Here is an 11,912-nt window from a genome sequence, read left to right on the forward strand (position 1 = left end):
GGAACCAGTTGCTGTAGAGCAAAGAAGAGGACACTATGTATTCTCATTGGCACCAAGATAAGGTAGAAAATTATGTTCGGATGATTGCTTGATACGTAAGTGTAGGGCCCTGCAATCCTTACTGTATCAATCTGTGTGTGTCAAAGAATTGCTCCAAGATCCCACTAAAGATTGTTAATTATATACTGTATACGTAAATTATATATACAGTATGATGGTACAGTATATACAGTACTTCTATTATACCTTTAAGGGACAGCCATTAACTAGGGTCAGAAGTAAAGATAAGCAACTGACACCAATAGGTGTATGTTGCTTTAAGAAGCGCAGTCCTGTTCAGTAATTCAAATACAATGATATTTATGTAATGTGGAAATGTTTATTAAAATCACATATATAATATTTCATAAAGAATTGTGCACAATAGTATCAACAGACAAACAATACAAACAACACATAACATATAAAAGTTAAGAAGGTTGCAGCTTTGTATGAATATTTGTTTGAGGCTATATTTGCAGTTCTTAATACTTGAGGCTAAGAGGCATTTATAGTTACCAGTCCTGCACTTGATTTCAGAACCCTAGCATGGGTCTGTCGCTTGTGAGATAAATAGACCAGGATAAGTCTCTCAATTTACCAGAAGGATATCCGGAAGTACTTTCAATGGGAGGCTTGTTCCTGTTCACAGGCACCCAGTTTGGGTATTTGTAATCCACATAAAGCGCTGATGGCTATAATTAGCACAGCTGCAGGATCAGGTGCTGTGGGGCTCACTCCAAAAAACGCGTTTCTCTGCCTGCAGTCACACTCGGCGGCTTCCTCAGTTTTACTAGGGTTATTTAATGTCTAAGAATGGACCATCATTGTAGTAAATATTGAAGAAATAGTACCTTGAATTTGGATAAAAATGTATCTTTACTTTTCTCCAGGGTTATCAATCAGAGCTCGGCATGAGTGATGTATGGAAGGCAAAGATTTCATTCCGCACAGCTCTTAGTATTTCATTTTCTAGCAATTGGAAGCCCTGTTTAGTCTACAAACCTTAGCACTGAAATATTTTTATATTTCTCATTTGAAGGAGCTGGATGCCTTGTGATATTGGGAGTCAATGACAGCAACGGAAGATAATACTCTAAGTACAGGAGCAATAAAGATTCCATATTAAGAGTGGGGCAGAGGCATGACTAGATATCAGTAGGCCCCATAGCAAAAGTATGTAAGGGCCACCCATTGACTAAATGATGGTGATAAATGTATGTAAAACATATCACTTAGACAGTAAAGATGCCCCCCCCCCCCCCTCAGCCCTGGGTCACATAGCAGCTGCACCCCTTGCACCTATGGTAGTTACGCCCTTGAGTGGGGGATTTCAGCATATCTGAGTGCATCTATATAATAAGTGTGTGTTTAGCAGATGTAGAAATACAGAGTTTCTATTTTAGATGGGATGTTGCTATTAGCACCTTCTAACCCTCTAGACCAGTGTTTTTCAACCACTGTGCCGTGGCACACTAATGCGCCTTGAGCTGTTCTCAAGTGTGCCCCCAGATCTAGAGATGCCCAAACCAGTTTATAGCCACCACCAGTTCAACTGTTATTTACTGGTCTCTTGTTTTCATGTAAAGGGCCAATGTATTTTATTTTTTTGTTACCTGTGGGGACCAGTGTGATTGTTTTTTATATGGTGGCCAGTAGTTTTTTTTTCTGTGGGGGCCAATGTGTTTTGCCCTGTGGGGATCTCACGGTGTGCCTTGGCAATTTTAAAATCTTATTTAGTGTGCCGCAAGGTAAAAAGGTTGAAAATCACTGCTCTAGAAGGTAATAGTTTGAATCTGACTGGTTGCCCATAGCAACTTCCCATCTGAAATAGAACTGGTTCCTTAGTAAATAAACCCCAGAATGTCATATACTAACTTTAATGCCTGTTGCACATCTTCTGGGCATTTTGTTTGGCCTTCCAGCCTTTCTGTTGGTCTTGTCATCCAGGAGGTCACTAAATTGAGTGCAGTGTCTATAAACTTACGATACGTCTATGTCAGTCTTATTGTAGGAAAAGCATTAGTGTCGGAAAGTTTGGATGTATGATAGTGAAGAATAGTCACAATTTACTAAAAGAGAATCCATCACAAACCGAAAATTGAACTCTGCGGATAAACATCAACCTGTATTTTCCTCACAATGACTTTGCTTGATGTACAAGTAGATTTATGGAACAGACTTATTCCACATTTGACCTAAACTAGAATGCAGTTTGAACCTGGTCTCCCGAGCAAAAGATGATGAAAGCATTAACCAATGAATCTGTTTTCTCAATATCCTGGAAGTGAAATAGCCTGGGAGGAAAGTCCCTGCCTTCTCCGCACATAAACCAATTTAACAGCCTAACCCAAGGAGAGCAGAAAATGATTTCTCCATTTCAAGAAGCCACAGCAAACTACTCAAACGTTCTATTGACCAATGCATTTTTTTCTTAACCATAATGACAACAAAAACAAAACCCTTTCATTACTACTTTTCTAATAGTTCTAACTTATTTATTGGCCTATTTAGAAATTATGGCAGTACAGCCACGGAAATTGGTCGAATTAGCTCAAAATACAGGGTTTTATTTAACAATGTTATGTATTGTGGGCAGTATATGTTCATGAATATATGTATGATGATGACTTACCTCTCTGGCAAGGTCCATATGTAGACTGTGTCAGGCATGTCCAAACTATGGTCTCCAGCTGTTGTGAAACTACAAGTGCCATCATGCCTTCCCAAAGCTTTGCTATTAGGGAATGCTAAAACTATGGCAAGGAATGCTGGGATGTGTAGTTTTACAACAGCTGGCCTAGTTTGGACATGCCTGGTGTAAGTGGTACTGTCACAGAGATGAGCTAAGCTTCTTGTTGTTTCCTTAATGCTGAACAGATCTTATATCCTATTTAGTGAGTGCTAAAGGGTTATGGCTCATTCTTAATTGGACCCTCAATGTATTGACTTGATCACCATATGCGTTGGATCGCTGGACATACAACCTAATAAAGGGGTGCACATACAATGAGATTCTGGCAGGAGATTTTAACTAAACAGTCAAAATCTCCTAAAAGGTTAGCCAAAATCTCCCAGTGTTTCTCCTGCTTAGATACCAATGCTAAGTCTGTATCTCCTAGCATAGATAGACTGTGCAGGCCAGGCAATTTTGACTAGATCATAGACCTGGGGTAGCCAACTCCAGTCCTTGAGAGCTACCAACAGTGCATGTTTTCCATGTCTCCTCACAGAATCACAAGTGAAGTAATTGGCTCCACCTTTGGATCTTTTAAAATGTGTCAGTGAGTAACGAGTGCACCTGTGCGGTAGCTAGGTTGTCTGGAAAATGTGAACTGTTGGTAGCTCTCGAGGACTGGAGTTGGCTGCCACAGTCATAGTCTATTATCAGTTGTTATAAAGAATAGTTTTGTGGTGCTGCGCTCCGTTAATGAAAATTCTACAGGCTGTTTTAAAATAAATTGTTGTTCTTTATTTGTAAGTAGTAGTACTGGGTATACGGCAATAAACCTTTTCAATACAAACGCCTGACGCTAAGGACAGGAATATTATATTCCTTCAAGGTTTTTACAATTGCTCGTGGTGAATAAACATGCGACACATGCACTATGTACCTGGACCATGTGCGCTAATTTACAAGGCAAGTATATGGTACATTACAAAAAATGTAGATAAAGAACAAAACATAACGATACTGAACAAAGAAAAAAAAAATGAAAAATGAAAAAAATGCAGAAAAAATCAACACAAGCGTGTCGTCAGTTATCTGTCCAATAGATTGGACGGTGTGTGCACAGTTGTCGCAATATTGTGCGATAATTGCAGTAAATTTAGGGTTCCTTGGTGAGAAAAAAATGTGTTCAAACTTAGTCTGTGCTTTAGAACAATGTCGAGCGGCGTCCCGCTAATTGTACTCCTCCTGTCAGTTAATTACCGGTTATTGTTGGTACCTGTAGGTTGGTGTTCGTGTTCGGTCGCGGTTTTTCTCGTTGGGAGGTGGCTTGGGATCACAGGGTCCTGGACTTGGGTGCTGCGCCCGTCTGCTACGTCGCACCGGCAGGTCCGTGCGTTACACGGCTGACCAGGCTGTAGTGAGGCAGACGCTACTCCCTGTCTGGAGATGGAGCGGCTCACCGTTTCTGGATGGAGATCCTTCACGGTGACCGCTCGGTCTCCTGTAAAAGACTCTGTATGACCAGCCTGGCTCGCCCTCCTCTAGATACTCACCACTGCCGGTACACTTGGTTTCCTTCAGTCTCGCTCAGGTCTCCGCTGCGTGGCGGTGTGTGCACCCACCGGCCGCTTCGACGTGAGATCCTTCCAGATGTTACTAGCTTGGTTGCTAGCAGGTATAAATATGGTAGTAGTGTGTACCCTCCAACGCGTTTCGGCTTCTGCCTTCTTCTAGGGAGATTGAGTTTTGAATCAGTGGTGTTCTTTAAATGTCCCTCCATTTCTCTCATCATGTCCCTGGTTGGTTCATATTTCTGAGTCTCTAATTGGTCTAGGTCCTGGACTGGTTCCTGATTGGTCTATGGCCTGCACATGTCCTTTGTTTACTTTCGTCTAGGTCCTGGACTGGTTCCTGATTGGTCTATGTCCTGCACATGTCCTTTGTTTACTTTCGTCTAGGTCCTGGACTGGTTCCTGATTGGTCTATGTCCTGCACATGTCCTTTGTTTACTTTCGTCTAGGTCCTGGACTGGTTCCTGATTGGTCTATGTCCTGCACATGTCCTTTGTTTACTTTCTGTCTTGATTCTATAGTAGTTACAAATAATGTTGATGTTTATACACAATTATACGATGTTTCCTATCTGTTGCTGGTTCTGCTCCCGGGTTAAGTGTGTGATAAACTATTTTAGTTTGTTTGTTTCTTTTATCAAAGAAATACCATTATTATTTGTTAGGACAGTAGTTTCTATATTTAGTGTTTGTAGGGTATGGTCGGTATTGGGCAAGTGGTAATTAAGGTAATAATTATTTTGATGATTTAAACGGGTGGTTATTTGTCCTTACTAATAGTTTTTTGGTTTATTTGTTGCTTATTTATTTATTTATCTTGTGGTTTGGGTGCGATGATAAAAGTGGTTTTTAACAGATATCTGTCCCTATTTCTTCCCAACTATGGCTTTCACTTCGTTATCTACGTTGAGTCCCCGAGGTTTCAGTGTTTTTAATTCGTACATGTACCTGAGTTCAAGTTTGTTTATTTTCTGTGTGAAGTCTCCTCCCCTCCAGTTGTTTTTGACCTCTTCTATTCCGATAAATCTAAGTGTACTCGGATTGCCATTGTGGTGGTCATGGAAATGTTTTGATAGGTTATGTTCCTCGTTTTTTTTGTTGATATTTCGGATGTGTTCATTAATTCTTGTTTTTAGGGGTCAAATCCAGTCAACCATTAATAAAAGTGAATCCAATACAGGCTTCTACTATTGTGGAACATGCATAGGCTGCAAAAACCAAAAACAAAAGACCACCCAACCAATAAAAACATTTAAATCCACATCGACCCAAGAAACTTATAAAATAAAAAACAGAATCACCTGTAACAGTAAAGGAGTGATCTACCTGCTAGAATGTGGATGCAATAAGCAATATGTAGGAAGAACAACAAGACCCCTAAAACAAGAATTAATGAACACATCCGAAATATCAACAAAAAAAACGAGGAACATAACCTATCAAAACATTTCCATGTCCACCACAATGGCAATCCGAGTACACTTAGATTTATCGGAATAGAAGAGGTCAAAAACAACTGGAGGGGAGGAGACTTCACACAGAAAATAAACAAACTTGAACTCAGGTACATGTACGAATTAAAAACACTGAAACCTCGGGGACTCAACGTAGATAACGAAGTGAAAGCCATAGTTGGGAAGAAATAGGGACAGATATCTGTTAAAAACCACTTTTATCATCGCACCCAAACCACAAGATAAACAAATAAATAAGCAACAAATAAACCAAAAAACTATTAGTAAGGACAAATAACCACCCGTTTAAATCATCAAAATAATTATTACCTTAATTACCACTTGCCCAATACCGACCATACCCTACAAACACTAAATATAGAAACTACTGTCCTAACAAATAATAATGGTATTTCTTTGATAAAAGAAACAAACAAACTAAAATAGTTTATCACACACTTAACCCGGGAGCAGAACCAGCAACAGATAGGAAACATCGTATAATTGTGTATAAACATCAACATTATTTGTAACTACTATAGAATCAAGGCAGAAAGTAAACAAAGGACATGTGCAGGACATAGACCAATCAGGAACCAGTCCAGGACCTAGATGAAAGTAAACAAAGGACATGTGCAGGCCATAGACCAATCAGGAACCAGTCCAGGACCTAGACCAATTAGAGACTCAGAAATATGAACCAACCAGGGACATGATGAGAGAAATGGAGGGACATTTAAAGAACACCACGGATTCAAAACTCAATCTCCCTAGAAGAAGGCAGAAGCCGAAACGCGTTGGAGGGTACACACTACTACCATATTTATACCTGCTAGCAACCAAGCTAGTAACATCTGGAAGGATCTCACGTCGAAGCGGCCGGTGGGTGCACACACCGCCACGCAGCGGAGACCTGAGCGAGACTGAAGGAAACCAAGTGTACCGGCAGTGGTGAGTATCTAGAGGAGGGCGAGCCAGGCTGGTCATACAGAGTCTTGTACAGGAGACCGAGCGGTCACCGTGAAGGATCTCCATCCAGAAACGGTGAGTCGCTCCATCTCCAGACAGGGAGTAGCGTCTGCCTCACTACAGCCTGGTCAGCCGTGTAACGCACGGACCTGCCGGTGCGACGTAGCAGACGGGCGCAGCACCCAAGTCCAGGACCCTGTGATCCCAAGCCACCTCCCAACGAGAAAAACCGCGACCGAACACGAACACCAACCTACACCGGTAATTAACTGACAGGAGGAGTACAATTAGCGGGACGCCGCTCGACATTGTTCTAAAGCACAGACTAAGTTTGAACACATTTTTTTCTCACCAAGGAACCCTAAATTTACTGCAATTATCGCACAATATTGCGACAACTGTGCACACACCGTCCAATCTATTGGACAGATAACTGATGACACGCTTGTGTTGATTTTTTCTGCATTTTTTTCATTTTTCATTTTTTTCATTTTTTTTTTTTTTCATTTTTTTCTTTGTTCAGTATCGTTATGTTTTGTTCTTTATCTACATTTTTTGTAATGTACCATATACTTGCCTTGTAAATTAGCGCACATGGTCCAGGTACATAGTGCATGTGTCGCATGTTTATTCACCACGAGCAATTGTAAAAACCTTGAAGGAATATAATATTCCTGTCCTTAGCGTCAGGCGTTTGTATTGAAAAGGTTTATTGCCGTATACCCAGTACTACTACTTACAAATAAAGAACAACAATTTATTTTAAAACAGCCTGTAGAATTTTCATTAACGGAGCGCAGCACCACAAAACTATTCTTTATATCTTGCCCATTTCTTAAACGGGATTAGTCACCCGTTTAGGTGCAGCTGCTAGTTAAAGAATATCAAAAAGATAGATTCAGTGCGCAGGTACAAACCCCTCGTTCTCTATATTATCAGTTGTTAGACTAGTCGAAATTGGCCATTAGCCAACATCTAATGGAGCCCACACACGCACCGATCCCGGCGTGCGTTGTGGGCTTAACTAGCACACATAGCATTGCATCGTATGCCTTGTGCATACGATGTGCATGCGATGCGATGCTATGCTAGAAAAAGCTAGTACAAAAAGTATGTGCAGCACATACTTTTTGTACTGTACGATGAGGTGCCGTGGGAGCGCGCACCCCATCGTACAGCATCGCACCGCCGGCAACGGTGCGTGTGTGGGCTCCTTAAGCCCCAGTAAACACACTGAGATATTGGCTAATGGACAATTTGCCTTGCCTGCACGGTCAATCTATGCTAAGCAATCTATGCTAGACAATATTGACTAAGCGGGAGAAAATAGGGAGATTTTGGCTAACCTTCTAGGAGATTTTGACACTCTAGTCAAAATCTCCTGCCAAAATCTCACCGTGTGTACATCCCTTATTCCCCGTCTAGTTCCCAGTGGGCATTGAGTGGCTCCGACTAAAAAGGGGAAGGGGGTCCGAACCAAAACCTAGTGCAGACTGCGAGCCCCACACACTGAATTTTGCCTTGTTTATCAGAGATCTGATCTCAGTCCATTCTTGCATAGTTGAGTGCACATTTGTCACGCCAGGTTTGTACCCAGCAGTAAAGCGATAGCTGCAATTCTCTCTTTATTGGGATCTTTGCCATCTTTGTCCTGGTATTTTGATGGTTTGCAAACATAAATTATATTTAAGGGGAAACATTGAGAAAAAAATAACCCCTTAGAACAAAGGTTTTCAGCAGTTCATTCATGTTACGTTCACCCTGTGGTGGATCCAAGGCTGTAATTAGGAATGTGCAAGGAAAGTCACTAAAAAGCAATGTCAGAAAGCATCAATTAGGAGGAGCAAGGTTGGAACAAGGGACCCAAACGGACCCACACTTCAGGCACAGAGCTCTTATTCCTTCAATATCCACACCACCACTGGTTGCATTAAAGTAACCAGTGGCGAGCAAAGCGGTGTGAGCCACCGTGCCTGAACAGTGGCGAGCGATGCAAGCCTGGGTGGGTCAGTTTTGGTCAGGAAGGTCGACCTGACTTAAGGTCGACATGGGCCAAGGTCGACATGACTTAAGGTCGAATTTGCATAAAGGTCGACATGAGGAAGGTCGACTGGTCATAAGGTCGACATGGGGGTTTTCACTGTTTTTTGAGCCGACATGTGCCGACAGGCGGTATTTCATGCCCTACCATCCACTAGGGCGTGGAGGAGGTAATTAAAGCTGTGGCAAGCGAAGCGAGCCACCGTGCCCGAAGCATTGCGAGCGATGCAAGGGTCCGATTCTCATTGCCAACTGTGTCTATGTCGACTGTGTCGACATTCGGATAAAAAAACAGTGAAAAACCCATGTCGACCTTATGACCAGTCGACCTTCCTCATGTCGACCTTTATGCAAATTTGACCTTAAGTCATGTCGACCTTGGCCCATGTCGACCTTAAATCAGGTCGACCTTCCTGCCAGTTGACCTAGTGGGGTCGACCTAATGACTGTAGACCTAAGTTCATTCTGATAGATGTACCGATTCCATTGCAGGCACCCAGGCAAAAGTTTTTAAGGACCCCTGTGTGTCACCCAATGGTGAAACATGTACTCTAACAGGGAAGTGGGCCCCCCTGGGCCCCATAGAAGCTGCACTCCCTGCTCCTATGGTAGCTATGTATTTGACATTGAGGTGCGCTGCACTGCTATTACAAATTAAATTGCATTTACACCTACTAAGTAGTTGGGTTTTTTTTTTCATTCTCCTTTTCAGTTAAATCCACATGAGTAGATATTCATGTAAATTTGTAAAAAAGTGGACAATGATATAACCTTTCCTCTAGTTTCTTAACTAAAATGTGAAATATTTTATCCTTGCTGTTACATTGTTACAGTGACTCATACATTTTACTTGTCATCTAGCCCTGAGCAGGCACCACAGAGATCCTGCACTGGTTACTCCAGTAAAATATGTTAAGTGTCAACCCTGATCTCCACCTGCAGCGGCTCATATTTTACTTTTGATGTGACTTTGATGAAAACCTGCCACAGTCAAATTTTTGCTTCACAGCCCACATCTTTCCAATTTCGATTACCTGTGATACTGTATCTGAATATATTTTTTTTCTAAATGCCAGTTGCCAGTCTGCAATGAGCCCTGAGGCAATGACCTTTCATAATGTATAGCGCACATTTCTTTTATTACAAGACGCCATAATGGTCGGGTTGGACTAAAGTCGCTATGTAGAAAATGATGGCATACAGTACAGCCTGCGATTAAGCCAGCATATGTTTTATGCAAAACTTGGGACGTTATCCCAATATTTGGATAATTCAAGTGCGGTGGTAATTAGATAGAGTATATCGTTTTCAGTTGCCAAAGAAATAGCCTATGTACAGTAAATTATGTCTGCTTGTTATACGTATAAATCTATTCCTAGGTGTACGTGTCTGTGTATGCAATTTGCAGGCATTGGCGAGTTCCCAGCAAGTAAGCCCGATATTTTAAAGGGGCGGTCATTTAAAGGGCAAAATCTGCTTGATTTGACCTTTTAAAAGGATTGCCCCTTTAAAAATTATTATTTATTTATGTATTTACAGTTTTTTTATATAGCGTAGCATATTCCATTGCACTTTACAATTGGAAACAACAGTGATTAAACAAACTGCGTAGATACAAACCGACATTGAGGTAGGAGGGCCCTGCTCGCAAGCTTACAATCTATAGATTTATTGTGGCTTATTAATCCTTTGAGTGCCAATATTTAACTAAATGTAAATTAATTGACTTGGCTAAGTGACATTTTTAGCAGATATTTTGAGGATCGCTCACAGTAACATTGGCACTCAAACGGTTAAAATAATTTTTAAAGGGGCAATCCTTTAAAAGGTAAAATGAAGCAGACCATCCCTTTAAAATAACACTTGTTTTTATTGTCCACTTCTATATAAGCAGCATTATTTATTACATTTATCCTTGCAACATGCGTTCCTGAGTGATACTATGGAAGGGCAAATAATCAAGAGTACAGTTGACTCCCCGATGACCTCGATATCGGCGGCAGGGATCCGGCGGGCGCCGGCATCAGTAAGTGCATAGACACTTGCCAATGCCAGCAGGGAAGCTAGTTGCGGGGGGGGGTTTGCCTATGAGCGATGCTATGAAAATCGCTGGCCGATAAATCGCTCAGTGCATACACACTGAGCAATTTTTACCCAGCCCAGCAATTTCCACAGGGCTGAACCACTTCCCGTGGTAGGAGAATATGAAAAGTGCTTCATGTGGCCTGTAATACTGGTCTACAGTAGGCAGCGGCGGGAGATGATGAGGGAGTGAGCATCAGTGCTCACCGCTCATTGCCCGCCTATACACACCTGGAGTTTTTGATCTCAAAAGAGCTCACAACAGGAAAAGTGAGCTACTTTGAGCTCAAAATCACCTAGTGCGTATGCTCCTTAAATGTTTCGCAATCTGTCCAGATTTTCAGCATTACTTTTTAATGTGTAATAATATAGAAGTTTTACAGTTGAGGCCACAATTTATTACTTTGAAACAAAGGCAGTAATATGTATAAGGGTGAGTGGTACCCGTGTAAATCATATTTGCATGTCATTCTTCAGATGAGCAGTGACCCTATCATTCAATTTACACTCTGGGGAGAACTAGAACGGAGTGAAAGTTAGAAGTCAGACCTCATACTATATTTTTATGTATTATAGTCTCAAAAACAAAATATCTTCATGATACAAGAGCATAAAATAAATATTTAATATTGATATTTTAATCTATTAGAGGTAATGATTGCATGTGACTACTTTTGTAATTCTGTATATGGTGAATCTGTTTGATGTTCTAAATTTGAGTCGCATGGTGCATGCTTCCCAATATGATGTTGCTTACAAAGAGGAATAGGATGTAGAGTAACTGACAGATAAGAGACCATTTGTGGATTGTAACCAGGAAGTGATTAGAAAATAAGGCAACATGGTGTATGAGCCAGAGAATGGATCTTTATATGCAGTTTCACTGGCACCAGAATCTTAGTTTCGGCAGCCATTCTTCGTAGCCGTAAGTTTACTCTGAAGCCGTCAATCAACTGATCTGCAACCATGCAGTGTCTATGTATGGAGTCACTTAGATCTGCAAATTTGCTAGTGAGTATCCTAATACAAATAAGTAGGAGGAGGAACTAGGGATAGTAGAGACTAGCAATTAGAAGGAGGAGGG

This window comes from Crinia signifera, chromosome 6, assembly GCF_055691185.1.
Source record: "Crinia signifera chromosome 6, ASM5569118v1, whole genome shotgun sequence".
Taxonomy (NCBI): Eukaryota; Metazoa; Chordata; class Amphibia; order Anura; family Myobatrachidae; genus Crinia; species Crinia signifera.